The sequence below is a fragment of the Rattus norvegicus genome, chromosome 7, assembly GCF_021556685.1.
Source record: "Rattus norvegicus strain SHRSP/BbbUtx chromosome 7, alternate assembly SHRSP_T2T, whole genome shotgun sequence".
In the NCBI taxonomy this organism is placed as follows: Eukaryota; Metazoa; Chordata; class Mammalia; order Rodentia; family Muridae; genus Rattus; species Rattus norvegicus.
Window position 1 is genome coordinate 139832773 of NC_141540.1, and position 15611 is coordinate 139848383.

General features: G+C 49.1%; 1 long non-coding RNA gene across 1 annotated transcript; it reads right to left on the reverse strand.

The window, feature by feature from the left end:
* Positions 1–626: 626 nt before the first annotated feature.
* On the reverse strand, positions 627–15317 carry LOC102546594 (uncharacterized). The gene is made up of 3 exons (XR_015626008.1): positions 14695–15317; positions 7445–7563; positions 627–1027 (listed from the first exon to the last, which is right to left on the reverse strand). It is a non-coding gene; the product is annotated as an uncharacterized LOC102546594 (long non-coding RNA).
* Between the last annotated feature and the right edge of the window lie 294 nt (positions 15318–15611).

Here is a 15611-nt window from a genome sequence, read left to right on the forward strand (position 1 = left end):
TGCTGATGTGGCCACCTTTATCCCGTGACCCACTCCAGTGGGACCTGGTTACCCACTTTCCCACGATGGCTCTGTACTTTATGTCAGGTCACAGCTTCCGTTACTCTGTGAGGAGCACACCTTGAAACTGTCGGGCTGGAGAGATGGCTCAGTGGTTAAGAGCACCGACTGCTCTTCCAGAGGTCCTGAGTTCAATTCCCAGCAACCACATGGTGGCTCACAACCATCTGAAGACAGCGACAATGTACTCATATATACTAAATAAATGAAATATTTTTTTTAAAAAAAGACCCCAATGCATTGCGCAAGGCATGTCTGTGAGCACAGCTTAGCTAGTATTTTTTTGTGTGTGTGTGTTTCAGATAGAATCTCTGTTCTAGAACTTTCTGCAGCAGTCCTACGAGCAGCGTTGCGGGGGTAATTTTCCCTCCTCGGGGGTAAGCCTGCTACAGAGCCTCAGCTCTAAGCTGAACGTGACCCAATTCTTCCTGAAGCTGAGGGGTGGCAATGGGGCTGGGGGACTAGGTAGGATGACCACCAAATGTCTGCATTCTGTATTGACCACAGTGCATGACTGGGGAAAATGGGACAGCCAGTTATGGGAACCAGATAAATACATTTCCAGCTAGCGTGATACCCCAGAACACCTGAGGGGTTTATTTTCCAAGCCTGCATTTCCCATTAAAACTGCCCCAAAGAAAACACATTTTCAAATGCCCATACGTGGTCCCTTCAGCTTTCGGAATGACCTGGTAGAGCCTGAAGCCCCTTCCCCCAATGCCCGGCAGCCACCCCTAGCCAGGAGCAGCCCTTGCCAACTCCTTCGGGAAGCCTTTCGGATGAGTTCTTTTATACATGAGCCAAGATGTGAGGAGCTGGGACGCTTTCAGCCGGGTGAGGAAAGGTGAACGCAGGCTGGCTTAGCCAAGGAAAAATGTCTCAGCGCGGAGCCTGGAGAATTGAAGAGCAAAGTGCCAGCGGTCGGTCGGGGAGGAATGTGTCCTTGTAATGATGATTTTTCCCTCTCCTGTGTGGGTGGGAAAGTGCATAGAAGTTAGCCTCCAGCAAGAGCAAATATACCCCAAGGTCCGGGTCACCGCTTTGTGGCTGACAATCATAAGATCTGCCCTTGAGCGCAGATGGAAAGTCTGGGCTCAGAATCGCTTTGGAAGTCTGACGGGATAAACGGACTGGGAGGTATACGTGCTTCTGAGGGTCCAGCCTCATTGTCCGGATGCGAGCGAGGGCTTTCTCTGCCCTCACCTGACCTATGCCTCCTCTCTCCTGCCGCCCTCCTCGTGGTGGTCCCGAGGGGCGGGCAGGCAGTAGCAAAGCTCCTCCAGTGCGAGCAAGAAGAAACAGAGGGAGCAAATGCTTGCTCAAGTGTGCAGGCAGCTGGTAGTGAATGTTCATGCACCCGCAGAAAAGCTGTCAGGCTGTGCATGCTTTATAAGTTAGAAAACCTAAGAATCCAGGTTGGAGAGAGGGTGGCTCGGCCGCTAAGAGCACTTGCTATTCCTGCAGAGGACCAGGGTTTGGGTCCCAGCGCCCACATGGCCACTCAGAGTCATCTGTAAGTTCAGTTCCAGGGGCCTCTCCTGGCCTCCATGGGCACCAGACACACACATATAGGCACTCAAACACTTAGGGAGTCTTTAGGGAGCCTTGTCTTCAGACCTCTGACCTCTGGAATGTTCTGTGGGACCCTGAAGGGGTTGTGGGAGGAAAGGCTACATTCACATCTTATTTTAGTGTTCACCCGAACTTGCAGGCATTGACAGACCACGCGTGGAGAGATAGATCAAATATCTAGCCTGAAGCTGCACAGAGACCAACTGAAATCTGACCCCCAAACTCTGACTGAAAGTACCTGTCAGCCTTTCCAGTCATGGGGACTGTGCCACAACCTTGAGTTCTGGGTGGATAGAACTATAACCAGAGGAGACCTTGAGTCACCGGTCATCACCATACATCCCAAGAGCCCCAGCTAGCATTAAACAGATCCAGAGAGGCAAAGCCGGTGATCTAGCACCCAGGATTAGGCTTCCCTAGAGTGCAGGACTGCTTTTTCTTCTAGAAGAAGTCAGAGACTCTCTGTGAGTAAAGTCTCCAATCATGGGGAGATACAGTGTCCTTGAGAGAGGACTGCCAATATTCACCTGGACCCCTGCTGATGTGATAGTGTCTGATATCTGATGGGACAGCTCAGGTCTGGAATATTGCCCCCTTCATCATCGGGTCAGGCTGGCCAGTGCCTGTCAGCCAAGGCCAAAAGGTGGGGCATCCAGAGATGACATTGGCAGATGGTGTTTGGGTGGCTGTCCAGGAGACATAGCAGCAGAAGCTAAGAGCAGAGCCCTGTGTGCACATGGGCAGGGTGTGGAAACTCACCTTCAGCCTCATGGAGAGCCTTAGTCCCTTTTGCTGACATCTCAGCCTGTCAGCACCCCGTTCATTCCAGAAACCTTGTGTTAGAGTTAGTCAACGCTGTGCATGTTTGGGTAAAGTGGTTCATTCCTCCTCTCCTGCTCAAGTCAGCATTCGGCAGAACTCGACACATCTGCCTGAGGTGAGGCAGGAAATCTACCCCCTTACATAACAGGATCCATCTCTTTAAAGTATTTATGTGTATGTGTGCATGTGGTGGGGGTTGGGTCTGTGCATGTGCTCATAGAGGCCAGAAAGGGGTGTAGGACCTCCTGGGGCTGGAGTTACCAATGGTGTAAGCCACCCTGTGTGGGTGCTGGGAACTGACCTCATGTTTTTTAGAAGGCCTTGCAAAAGTCTTGACCACAGAGCTGTCTCTTTGGCCCTTGGGTACATCTCTTTAAGTAAGACAGGAAGTGCTTTGAAAGGCTTCCTCACCACCAGATTTCCTTCTCCTTTCTCCTTCTCCCTCACCACCTTCCTCTCTTTTTCTTTCTTTCTTTTTTTTTTAAAGATTTATTCATTTATTATATATAAGTACACTGTAGCTGTCTTCAGATACACCAGAAGAGGGCATCGGATCTCTTTACAGATGGTTGTGAGCCACCATGTGGTTGCTGGGAATTGAACTCAGGACTTCTGGAAGAGCAGTCGGTGCTCTTAACCACTGAGCCATCTCTCCAGCCCTCTCTTTTTCTTTCTTACAGTGTAAAACTCAAGGCTTCTCACATGCAATGGATAATCATTTTCTCTCCTGGAAGCTTGCTTTCCCTTTCTTTCTCCCTTTCTCCCTTCCTCTCTTTCTTTCTTTCTTTCTTTCTCCCTTCCTTTTTCCCTTTCTCCCTTCCATCCTTCCTTCCTTTCTTTCTGTCCTTCTTTCTTTCTTTCTTTCCTTTCTTTTTGCTTCTTTGTTGCTCGTGGTTTTTGTTTTTTGGTTTTCTGAGTCAGCGTCTCTCTGTACGGTCCTGGAATTCACTCTGTAGACCAGGCTGGCCTCAGACTCACAGAGACCCACCTGCCTCTGTCCCCCGAGTGCTGGGGTCAAAGGCTGGGGTGTGCGTGTATGCGCTGTGAGTGTGGGTCCTGTGTGCCGCGCACGTGTGTGGAGGTCTCTCCTTCCACCTTTATGTGGGTTCCAGAGAGCCACCTCACAGGAGTCCAGAAGGTTTCTTCTTAGAACTGCTACAGACAACAAGCAAGGAGACTCACACACTTGGGAGACTGGAGTGGGAGGGTGGCCGTAAGTTTCAGGGTAAGCCTGGACTGGAATAAAATCCTATTTAAAAAGAAACTAAGTGGGGCTGGGGATTTAGCTCAGTGGTAGAGCGCTTACCTAGGAAGCGCAAGGCCCTGGGTTCCGTCCCCAGCTCCGGAAAAAAAAGAACCAAAAAAAAAAAAAAAAGAAAAAAGAAACTAAGTAAACCTGAGGGCAGGTGTGGTGCCACATGCCCACCCCCACTACTAACACTCTGGAAGCAGGCAGGATAACGGGCATGGGTTTCAGGGCTATTGTTCTACATGGCACAGTCCAGGCCAGCTGTGGTGACGCACACCTTTAATCTCCCTGAGACTAGAGTTGAAGACAGTTGTAAACCACCATGTTGGTGCTGGAAATCAAACCCTGAACCTCTGGAAGAGCAGCCAATACTCCTAACCACTGAGCTATCCCTCCAGACCCTCCTCCCAGTTTTAGTTTTATTTGCATATTCATTTTTGAATCTAACACTCTCTTTTCATTAATTAAAATTTTAAATAATTCATTTATTTTTATTTTACGTGCATTGGTGTTTTGCCTGGGTAGTTTTTTTTGTTTTGTTTTGTTTTTAAGATTTATCTATTTTTTTTTTTTTTTGGTTCTTTTTTTCGGAGCTGGGGACCGAACCCAGGGCCTTGCGCTTCCTAGGTAAGCGCTCTACCACTGAGCTAAATCCCCAGCCCCAAGATTTATCTATTTTATGTATATGAGTACACTGTCGCTGTCTTCAGACACACCAGAAGAGGGCCTTACAGATGGGTGTGAGCCACCATGTGGTTGCTAGGATTTGAACTCAGGACCTCTGGAAGAGCAGTCAGTGCTCTTAACCACTGAGCCATCTCTCCAGTCCAACCTGTGTGTTTGACTATATGAGGGCATCAGATCCCCTGGAACAGGAGTTACAGTTTTGAGCTGCATGTGGTTGCTGGGAATTGAACTGGATCCTCTGAAGAGCAGTCAGTGCTCTTAACCGCTGAGCCATCTCTCCAGCCCCCTCTACTAGTGTTTAATCGTGTATATGAGTGTGCATGAGTGTGTGCACATGACTGTAGAAGCCAGAAAGCAGCAAATTCCCCTGGAGCTGGAGGTACAGGTGGCTCTGAGCAGAGCGATGTGTACTGGGCTGGGAATGGAACTGTGGTCCTCTGCACGAGCAGTAGGCACTCTCTCATTGTGCTCACAGATGCCGTCGAACACTAGAGTAAGCAAAACCTAGAGTGCTCTTGGCAAAGGTTGTCCATTCTTCCCCTTTCTGATCTTTCCTTTCCATTCACTCAGTAGACATCGAAGGCACACCCAGAGGAGTAGCCCCAATCCCATCAAATTGACAAAATCAAACATCAGGAAGCTCGCAGTGGTGGTGCACAAGGTGGTGGCTCACACCTTTGCTTTCTGTGCTTCAGAGGCAGAGGCAGGCAGATCTCCAAACCCAGTCTGGTCCACAGAGTAAGTTCCAGGACAGCCCGGGCTATGTAGTGAAACCTTGTCTAGAAAACCAACCAACCAGCAACAAAAACCATTATGCACTGTGCTGTGGAATCCACTGTAGAAATGTGTGTGAGAGCCTGTGCACGCCTGTAGTTTGGTTTTATGCTTAAATAGAGTATCACATTAGCCTACGCTGCCCTCGATTTCACAGCAATCCCCTCCTGCCTCAGCCTCTGAGTGCCTGAGCTGGCCTGGTTCTAGCTCCTTGCTGACCTGGCTGACACAACTGGTTCTATTCCAGTCCCAGGCATTCAGTCTGTCAGAGCCAGGCCTTCCCACCACCAGGGTAAACCCTTGCTGAAACACATCAAGGTAATTTCAGTCCCCTTGCCAGGGATTGGTTGAGGAACCAGCAAGTGATGTCATTATGGAAATGGGAGATGAGGTAATGTCTGCTGGTGCGGGGGAGGGGCCAAGGAAAAGATTCTTGCTCTGGAAAAGGAGTCTGGGAAAAGGGTTCTCTTTCTTGCAACCTTTGGACAGCTTGTGAGTGTGTGATAGTTGTGCAAACTGCTTACTGCTGTTGCAGCTACCTCGAGACAAGGAACAAACGTAAGACCAGATGCTAACCCTTAAACATGAGACAGCAGAGAAATAAAAAGGTAGTGGTTCCTGTTGATATTTTGAGCCCCTGATTTACTTGGTTCTGTAACTCTGCCTCTCATTTCTTGCCAAGGGAGATTCAGACATTTGAGATTTTTCCAGCCAAAGACATTGCAACATAAAACCCTACACAAGCATTCATAAAGATTTTTACTGACTTTTTTCCATTTATTTATTTTTGTCTTGATGTGTAGGGTGGTGAAGTTCAGAGGTCAACCTGGTGGAAGTTGGGTCTCCTTCCACCAAATGGGTCTCAGAGGTTGAACTCAGACCAAGTTTTCTGGTCAATGTACGTGTGTGCTCTCTTCCTTCCCCTTCCCTTTCCCCTCCCCCTTCCCCTCCCCATTTCCCTCCTCCTCTGTGTGTGTGTGTGTGTGTGTGTGTGTGTGTGCACATGTGTGCGTGTGTGCCGACCTGGAACTCATGTAGCTGAGAGATGTCTTTTTTTTTTGTAATTTTTTATTAGATATATTTCTTTGCTTACATTTCAAATGTTATTCCCATTCCCAGTTTCCTGTCCATAAGCTCCCCCATCCCCTCCCCCTGCCCCTCCCCCTGCCCCTCCCCCTGCCCCTCCCCCATACAGGTATTTCCCCCCCCCATACATCCCCCTTACTGCCCCCCATATTCCCCTGCACTGGGGGTCCAACCTTGGCAGGACCAAGGGCTTCCCCTTCCCCTGGTGCCCCAACAAGGCTATTCTCTGCTACATATGCAGTTGGAGCCCTGGGTCAGTCTATGTATAGTCTTTCGGTAGTGGTTTAGTCCCTGGAAGCTCTGGTTGGCTGGCATTGTTGTTCTTATGGGGTTGCAAGCTCCTTCAACTCTTTCAATCCTTCCTCTAATTCCCCCTAAGGGGGTCCTTTTCTCAGTTCGGTGGTTTGCTGCTAGCATTGACCTCTGTATTGAACTTGCTCTGGATGTGTCTCTCAGGAGAGATCTATATCCGGTCCCCTTCACATGCATTTTTTAGCTTCATCAATCTTATCTAGTTTTGGTGGCTGTATATATATGGGCCACATGTGGGGCAGGCTCTGAATGGCCATTCCTTGAGACACTGCTCTAAACTTTGCTTCCATATCCCCTCCTATGGATATTTTTCCCCTTTTAAGAAGGAGTGGCTGGGAGAGGTCTCCCCAATCTCCTGCTTCTACCCCTCAAGCGCTGAGTTTACAGCACGAACCACCACAGTGGCTCATAGAAACTTTTAGTTACATAGTAACAATAGTAAGGCCCTAGCAGGGCATGGTGGCTCATTCTCATAATCCTAGCACTCACTCGGGAGGCTAAATTTGAGCCGGGTCTGAGCTACAATGTGTCTCAAAAGACAGAGAGGATAAGATGCTAGCAGTTTGATTTTTTATTTTTTTTGAGACAGTGTGGCTGTGTCTATGTTCCAGGCTGAGGTGATGGGCTCACTCAGCCTCTCCAGTAGCTGGTGCTTCAGACATGTACCACTCTGTCCTGTGTCTCCTGCACTCCCCCACTCCCTCCCCGACCCACTTTGTTCTGCCTACTCCTTACCCCCACCCACCTCTGCTGCTCCAGGGGCTGAATTTCCTTTTAAACACCTAAGACCAAGTGCCAGTACAAAAGTGCAGGACAGAGGGAATTCACCCCATGAGAGAACATTCTAACGCACTGAGCCAGCTGTCCACTGCTGAGACCTACCTGAGAAAATCGAGTTTTGGCCAGCTGGTTCCAATGCTTTCAGGCTTGTGACAAAGTTGATTTTCTTGTGGAGGCATGGTAGCAGGAGAATACTTAGGTAGCTCCTCACTGCAAGACAGCTGGAAGCAAAATGAGAGAGGTCAAGGGATAAGATCTCTCCCTCAGGATAAAACTGCTGTGGCCAATTTCCTGTAGACCCCCTGCTTCCTCCTCCCTCACTTGAAGGTTTTTAAACTGTGTGTACATGTGTGTGGGTATGTGAGTGCTACAAACGCAGAAGAGCCTCTGAAAACTGTCCTGGTAGGCATAGCTGCTGTCCTGTCTCACCTCAGGTGAGGCCTGTCTACAGCTTACCTTTCAGTCCCCTCATCAGGAAACAGGGCTGGATGAGCTCCATGTTCCATCCCACTTTAGCCTGGGGGTCTAGGCCGAAGAGGAGCCTTGGGAAGGAAGGATGGGTGGACCTAGCACCACCTGTACTTCTCCAGACAATCCTTAACAGTGTGGGGAAGTGCCCCCTCCTTGGACCACTTGACTGTGATCTGTTTAAAAGCAGGGACGAGGGGCTGGAGAGATGGCTCAGTGGTTAAGAGCACCGACTGCTCTTCCCAAGGTCCTGAGTTCAAATCCCAGCAACCACATGGTGGCTCACAACCATCTGAAATGAGTCTGATGCCCTCTTCTGGTGTGTCTGAAGATAGCGACAGTGTAATCATAATATATAATAAATAAATAAAATGTTTAAAAAAAAAAAAAGCAGGGACGAGGGTAATAGAAGAATAAATGCTTAGTAGGTACAAGGTCCTTGGTTCAACCCCCAGCACCACACAAGACACAGAGACTGAGAGAAAAAGAGATGGTGGATAGTGGAGGGAGGGAAGGAGGGAGGGAGGGAGGAAAGAAGGGAGGAAGGGAGGGAATACATCAGAGGCCAAAGGTGGTGGTGCATGCCTATAATCCTGGCACTCTAGAGATGGAGGATCATGAGTTCAAGGCCAGCCTCAGCTATATAGGAAGGTTGAGGCCAGCCTGGGCTACATGAGATGGTATCACAAAAGAAAAGAAGTTGGGCTGGAGAAATGGCTCAGTGGTTAAGAGCCCTGGCTGATCTTCCAGAGGTCCTGAGTTCAATTCCCAGCAAGCACATGGTGGCTCACAACCATCTGTAATGGGTTCTGATGCCTCCTTCTGGTGTTTCTGAAGACAGTGACAGTGAATTCTTATAAATAAACCTTTAAAAAATGAAAGAAAAGGAAAAAAAGTCTTGGACTAGAAGCATAGCGTGCACGTGTGCACACACACACTCTTAACTATGATTTACTAAGGCCCCAAGGCCTCTAGATCCTTCCTATCCATGTAACCTCACACTGTTTTAGATCTTACCTGGATTTCTCCAATTTCTCACCGTGTCTGCCACATCCCATCCTTGACCTTCAGGTTCTTCCTCCGAGATAAGACATTTTTTTGTTTGTTTGTTTTGCTAACTTTTTGACTCTAAGTCTTTCTATAATCCTGGAACTTACTCTGTAGTCTAGGCTGGCCTGGAACTCATGGTCCTCCTGTTTTAGTCTCTTGAAAACCGAGATTATAGCTAAGCACCAACATGTCTGGTTCAATTTGGAATCACTGAATCCTGAAAGCTATATAGCAAGACCGTTTGTTTGTTTTCTTTCTTTCTTTCTTCTCTTTTTTTCTTTTTCTTTTTTCTTTTTTTCTTTTTTTTGGTTTCTTTCTTCTCTCTTTTTTCTTTTTCTTTTTTTTTTTTTTTGGGTTCTTTTTTTCGGAGCTGGGGACCGAACCCAGGGCCTTGCGCTTCCTAGGTATCTTTCTTCTCTTAAGAAAAGGTTTTACCCTTGCCTGGCCTCAGTGGGAAAGGAAGTACCTAGCCTTGTAGAGACTTGAAGTGCCAGGGATGGGGGATATCCAGCTCAGAGGAGAAAGAGAAGGGGGATGGGGGAAGGATTGTGAGAGGGGGTGAATGGGAGGGGGCAGTGAGCAGGATGTAAAGTGAACAAGTAAAAAATAAAACTATATTAAAAAGAAAAAAAGAAAAGAAAAGGTTTGACTATGTAACTATGTAGACTTGACTGGCCCAGAATTCTGGAATTTGCTATGTAGAGCAGACTTGCCTGGAACTCATTGCCCAGCTGCTGGGGTCATGCTTCACCACAACTGCCCTGCCCTGGGTTCTGGGACAATAAGAAGCTGCCAGAGCCTGGGGGCGGGGTGGTGGTGGTGGTAGTTGTGGTGGTGAATGGAGCCAGGACTCAAACCAGTGTAAAAGTAAAGGACTTTTCTACGCCTACCCTTGCTCTGGAATATGACCCCGAGACCTGGTATTTTATTAATCAGTTTCTTGCACTGTAACTGGATAGAAACTGAGCTGTTCTAACCCAACTATGCTGACCCGGCCCACGTCCCACCACAGGGCATTACCTGCCATCTTAGTCTTGCTCTGGCTGCTCCTCCTCGACTCCCTCAGGGCAACTCTTCTCCTCTCCCCACCAGAGCCCCCTCTTCTGGGATCAGAAGTCCTGCCTCAGATCTTTACGGGCCAATCAGAGATGATGGAAAACAATTTTTACACTGAGGCAGGAGAGCTCGGCAATGTCAGCGTCCAGGCTGCAAGCAGATCTCTGCGCTCAGTAGCCAGTGTCTGAATACACAGTGCACAAAACTATCTCCCCGGGGGTTGGGGATTTAGCTCAGTGGTAGAGCGCTTGCCTAGCAAGCGCAAGGCCCTGGGTTCGGTCCCCAGCTCCGAAAAAAAGAAAAAAAAAAGACTATCTCCCCACCAGCAAAGGAGCACGCCGAATATTTTTGAAGCATCCTACATCCCAGGATCCCAAAGGCTCGACTCTAGTAAGCCCCTCAAACCAGCACACAACAGATTGTAGATGTGCCATTCGGGCTCCTGACCAGTAGGTGGCAGCAACACCTTTATCTTTCAGAACAACAGAAAAAATAGGTCGGAGAGGAAAGGAAAGATGGGAACAGAAGTTCAACTACCTCATAGGCATTTTGTTGGCCTAGGTTTGAAGCTAGATAACCCAGACACCAGGGCAAAAGCTGACATCTGCTCTCCGTAAGAGAAGAGAGGGTCTTGGGGAGGAGGTGTCAGCTCTAATCCACTGTGAGACTTGGAGCAAGTGGCTTCAACTGTTTATCTTCATTTTATTTAATGGGTTTTTTTTTTTTGCAGGTTGTTTTTAAAGACATTTATTTATTTATTTCACGTACGTGGGTACACTGTCACTGTTGTCAGACATATCAGAAGAGGGCATCGAATCCCATTACAGATGGTTGTGAGCCACCATGTGTTTGCTGAGTTCAAGATTGTGAGTCACCATGTGGTTGCTGGGATTTGAACTCAGGACCTCTGGAAGAGCAGTCAGTGCTCTTAATTGCTGAGCCATCTCTCCAGCCCCCCTCCCTTTTTTAAAAAGATTTTTACATTTATTTTTACTTTGTGTGTGTTAGCGCTTTTTGCCAGCATGTATTATCTGCGGACGACACGCATGCAGTACTCACGAAAACCAGAAGAGGGCGTCAGATCCCCTGGAACTAGAGTTACAAAGGGTTGTGAGCCACTCGTGTGGGGGCTGGGACTAGAACCCACTTCCTCCAGAAGAATAGCCAGTGCTCTTAACTGCTAAGCCATCTCTTCAGCATCACCCTGCCCCCAACCCCAACCCCAACCCACGTACATTTTATTTTGTAAATTAAGCAACAGCAGCAGTAATACCGTGATACTAGGAAGTGACTCAAAGTGTCAAATGCTTGTCGCAGTGCTTGAAAAATACCGAATGTTAGTACTAATAAAGCACACTGAGACACAGTAGGTGGTAAAGATGAGTCAGGGTATCCCCTAACTGGAGAGGCGGAGCTCCACAACAGATACTGAAGGAAGAATTCTGCTCCTGGAGCAACTCTGTAGCTGGGATCCCTGTTCTCTGACTCTCCCTTGAAAAGTGGATCCCAGACCCCACTTCTTTTTTTCTTTTTATAAGATTTTTTTTTAATATATATTTAAGTGCACTGTAGCTGTCTTCAGACACACCAGAAGAGGGCATCAGATCCCATTTACAGATGGCTGTGAGCCACCGTGTGGTTGCTGGGATTTGAACTTTGAAGAGCAGTCAGTGCTCTTAACCACTGAGCCATCTCTCCAGACCCCACTTCTACTAGAGGTGTCCTTGGTCCCAGATACCAGAGCCTAGAACACCCTGAGAACCCTGTAAGGCCCTCCTGTGGCCACCAGTTCAGAGAAGGCTCCTTCTGCAACTGCAGATTCTGTGCCCGTCTGAGCTTAGGTTCTACCTAAGTGATGGGGGAAGGAGGAGCCCATGGAGCCAAGGGACTTCATGACAGTCGATGGCACAGTGATCCAAGGGTAAAGGGAAGCAGGCACTTAGGGTCTTGGAGACAGGAAGCACGGGGGAGGGTAACCACATTTCTTTTTTTTTTTTAATTTTTTTTTAAATTTTTTTTGGTTCTTTTTTTTCGGAGCTGGGGACCGAACCCAGGGCCTTGCGCTTCCTAGGCAAGCGCTCTACCACTGAGCTAAATCCCCAACCCCAAGTAACCACATTTCTAAGTGGACTAAGTTGAACTCCTGAGCTCTCCTCCCTCAGCAGCCGAAGCTGGGACCTTAGATGTGAGCCACAGGGCCTGACTAGAAAAGAAATATTAAGGACACTGGCCTACCTTGGGGACATGGAATGAAGGTGTGCCCCAATCCTGAACCTGGACCCGAAGGGCCTCCAGCTAATACTTGGTTACAAGGAATCCATGTGCCATGCGGCATGCTCTCCTGTTCCTGTCCCTCTGTCCTGTGGCAGAGGTAAATGACCTTGTTGTTGAGCACCCACTGTGAGTAGCATTTGTTGAGCACCCACTGTGAGTAACATTTGTTGAGCACCTACTGTGAGTAGCATTTGTCAAGCACCTACTGTGAGTAGCATTTGTTGAGCACCCACTGTGAGTAGCTTGGTTGAGCACCCACTGTGAGTAGCATTTGTTGAGCACCCACTGTGAGTAGCATTTGTTGAGCACCCACTGTGAGTAGCTTGGTTGAGCACCCACTGTGAGTAGCATTTGTTGAGCACCCACTGTGAGTAGCATTTGTTGAGCACCCACTGTGAGTAGCATTTGTTGAGCACCCACTGTGAGTAGCTTGGTTGAGCACCCACTGTGAGTAGCATTTGTTGAGCACCCACTGTGAGTAGCATTTGTTGAGCACCCACTGTGAGTAGCATTTGTTGAGCACCCACTGTGAGTAGCATTTGTTGAGCACCCACTGTGAGTAGCTTGGTTGAGCACCCACTGTGAGTAGCATTTGTTGAGCACCCACTGTGAGTAGCATTTGTTGAGCACCCACTGTGAGTAGCATTTGTTGAGCACCCACTGTGAGTAGCATTTGTTGAGCACCCACTGTGAGTAGCTTGGTTGAGCACCCACTGTGAGTAGCATTTGTTGAGCACCCACTGTGAGTAGCATTTGTTGAGCACCCACTGTGAGTAGCATTTGTTGAGCACCCACTGTGAGTAGCATTTGTTGAGCACCCACTGTGAGTAGCTTGGTTGAGCACCCACTGTGAGTAGCATTTGTTGAGCACCCACTGTGAGTAGCATTTGTTGAGCACCCACTGTGAGTAGCATTTGTTGAGCACCCACTGTGAGTAGCATTTGTTGAGCACCCACTGTGAGCCTCACAGGAGACTGTCACCAGCTCTGTTCCGGAAATCTCAGAAGACAATGGTTCACTTTGGGTCATGCAGTGGTTGAGAATTCAGGCTGGCTGGCTGACCTTGTCTGCCAGGACAACTCCCTCTACACCACCTTAGCCTCAGCTACCCACATCCTCCGAAATATCTTGGGAATCTTGCCATCCATAAAGACTGAGCTCCCAATCCTCAGCCCTGTGCATTACACTCTCTCCTCGAAGGCCACCTCCTCCTCTGCCTCTCCACAGTCCAGCTGTAGAACCTTTCACTCCCTTCTTCCCATCCCCACAAGCCTGCACACTACCTCTCCGAACCCAGTGTTGGGTCCCCAGTACATAACTGACTGGTTCCCTTGCTGGTGACCCACAGGTCAACACTCACCTTTTTTGCAGTTCTTGCCGTCCCCCCCCCCACACACACACACACAGCTATTTCTCTGTAAACTTGCAGGGCAACTGGGAGCAGGAGGGAGAAGAGCACTGGCCAAGCACCAAGTGCCTAATATCTTATAACTCATCAGCTTCTCCTAATGATATGACATAGGTACGGCTGTTAGCATTCCTGGTTAAAGAAAACTGGACAGACCCTTTGTACTGGCTGGTGTTGTGTGTCAACCTGACACAAGCTGCAGTTACCACAGAGAAAGGAGCCTCCCTTGAGGCTGTATGCCCAGCTGTAAGGCATTTTCTCAATTAGTGATCAAGGGTGGGAGGGCCCAGCCCATTGTGGGTGGAGCCATCCCTGGGCTGGTGGTCTTGAGTTCTATAAGAGAGCAAGCTGAGCAAGCCAGGGGAAGCAAGCCAGTAAGAAACATCCCTTCATGGCCTCTGCATCAGCTCCTGCTTCCTGACCTGCTTGAGTTCAGTCCTGACTTCCTTGGGTGATGAACAGCAATGTGGAAGTGTAAGCTGAGTAAACCCTTTCCTCCCCAACCTGCTTCTTGGTCATGACGTTTGTGCAGGAAGAGAAACCCTGACTAAGACACCCATCGAGAAAGCCCAAAGCATACTCCTCATTACATTGAACAGCCACGTCCCGAGTCCCAGCACACTAAGGAAGGACAAGCCCACCTTCCCCTCCAGCCATCAGCTAAGTGGTACGTGGGTCCTTCTACCTGGGGTCCAGCGCTATGCTCAGCCACTGGAGGTCGACAACGTGATCATAGCAAAACCAACAAACAAAACAAAACGAAACCCCAACAAGACCAGATTGCTTCTTCCTCCTTTACCATGTATGTGTTAAGCATGTGCATAGATTTATTCCTTTAGTTCAGTGGTTGCATATCAGATATTTACATTTCGATCCCTCACAGTAGCAAAATCACATCTATGAAGTAGCAATGAGGTACGTTTATGACTGGGGGTCAGCACAGCAGGAGGAACTGTGTTAAAGGATTATAGCGTTAGGAAGGTTAAGAACCACTGGTTTCCTTCTCCATTGCTTTGCTGACAGGAAAAGAAGGCCAGCGATGAGGGCCGTTCTCTAGGACGTTGTTGGGGAAGGGCGGCAGCTACAGAAATCTTACCTGTGACGTCTTCTCCTCTTTCTCCTCCAAGAGCTCCCAGCCTGGCTCCTCCCCACTAGGAATGAAACCTTCTCTGCCTTTGCCTTGCTGTATCCCTCTCACAGGCTGGCCTCCCTCAGTCCACACTAACAGAGCCCTCCTAGCTTTCTGGCCCCCTCTCTTCTAAGGCCTTCTGGTAGTGATCTGGGGGCTTAAGCAAAAGGGGCAGATGGAGACAGAAACTTCATTTCTGTCTCTCTGGGCTCAGAACCTCCCCTGCTCTGCCCAGCCCCTACCACAGCTGTCTCAAAGGCACAGCTCTGCCGCCAGCTCCCTGTGCAAGGTTCGTGCTGGTCCTCTGCTTGCCTTGTCTCCTGGGCCCATCATTTGCTCTTAGAGCTGGACTGGGTGGAGCCCCAGACCAAAGGCAGCAGTTGCTCAGAGCCCTGGTCTGCTGCAGAAAGCGCCAAGGCACTCAGGCTTCTACAAGCTCATCTCTGACCTACCAGCCCCTTACCCCAGCCCAGACGGGATGGTACGGTACCCCTCTCCACTCCAGGAATTGGGGTGTGGCAGGCTCTGATTTATTTGCCTTGCTCCCCCTTCCCTGACCCCCCTTTTCTCATCCCCCTAGCAACCAGACTAGATCCGTCAAGGAGCAGGACCTGGCAGCTGATCTGGGAGAGACTAATAGCCCGGAAGGAAGGAGGGGCCTGGAGAGGAGAGGAAGGCTAGGGCTGTAAGCCAGCACTGGGCGTTGGCTCTGGCCCATCTCTGAGGACACACAGAAGATGCAGTTCTCTGCTCTGCAGTATGAAGGACCTGGGCAGCAGGGAGCCATCCGTATACCAGTCAGGCATCTAGCCTAGAACCCCAAACCTGCTTCTCTTACACCATCTTGTTCTCAGGACCCACCTGAGGTAGACCCATTTCATTTG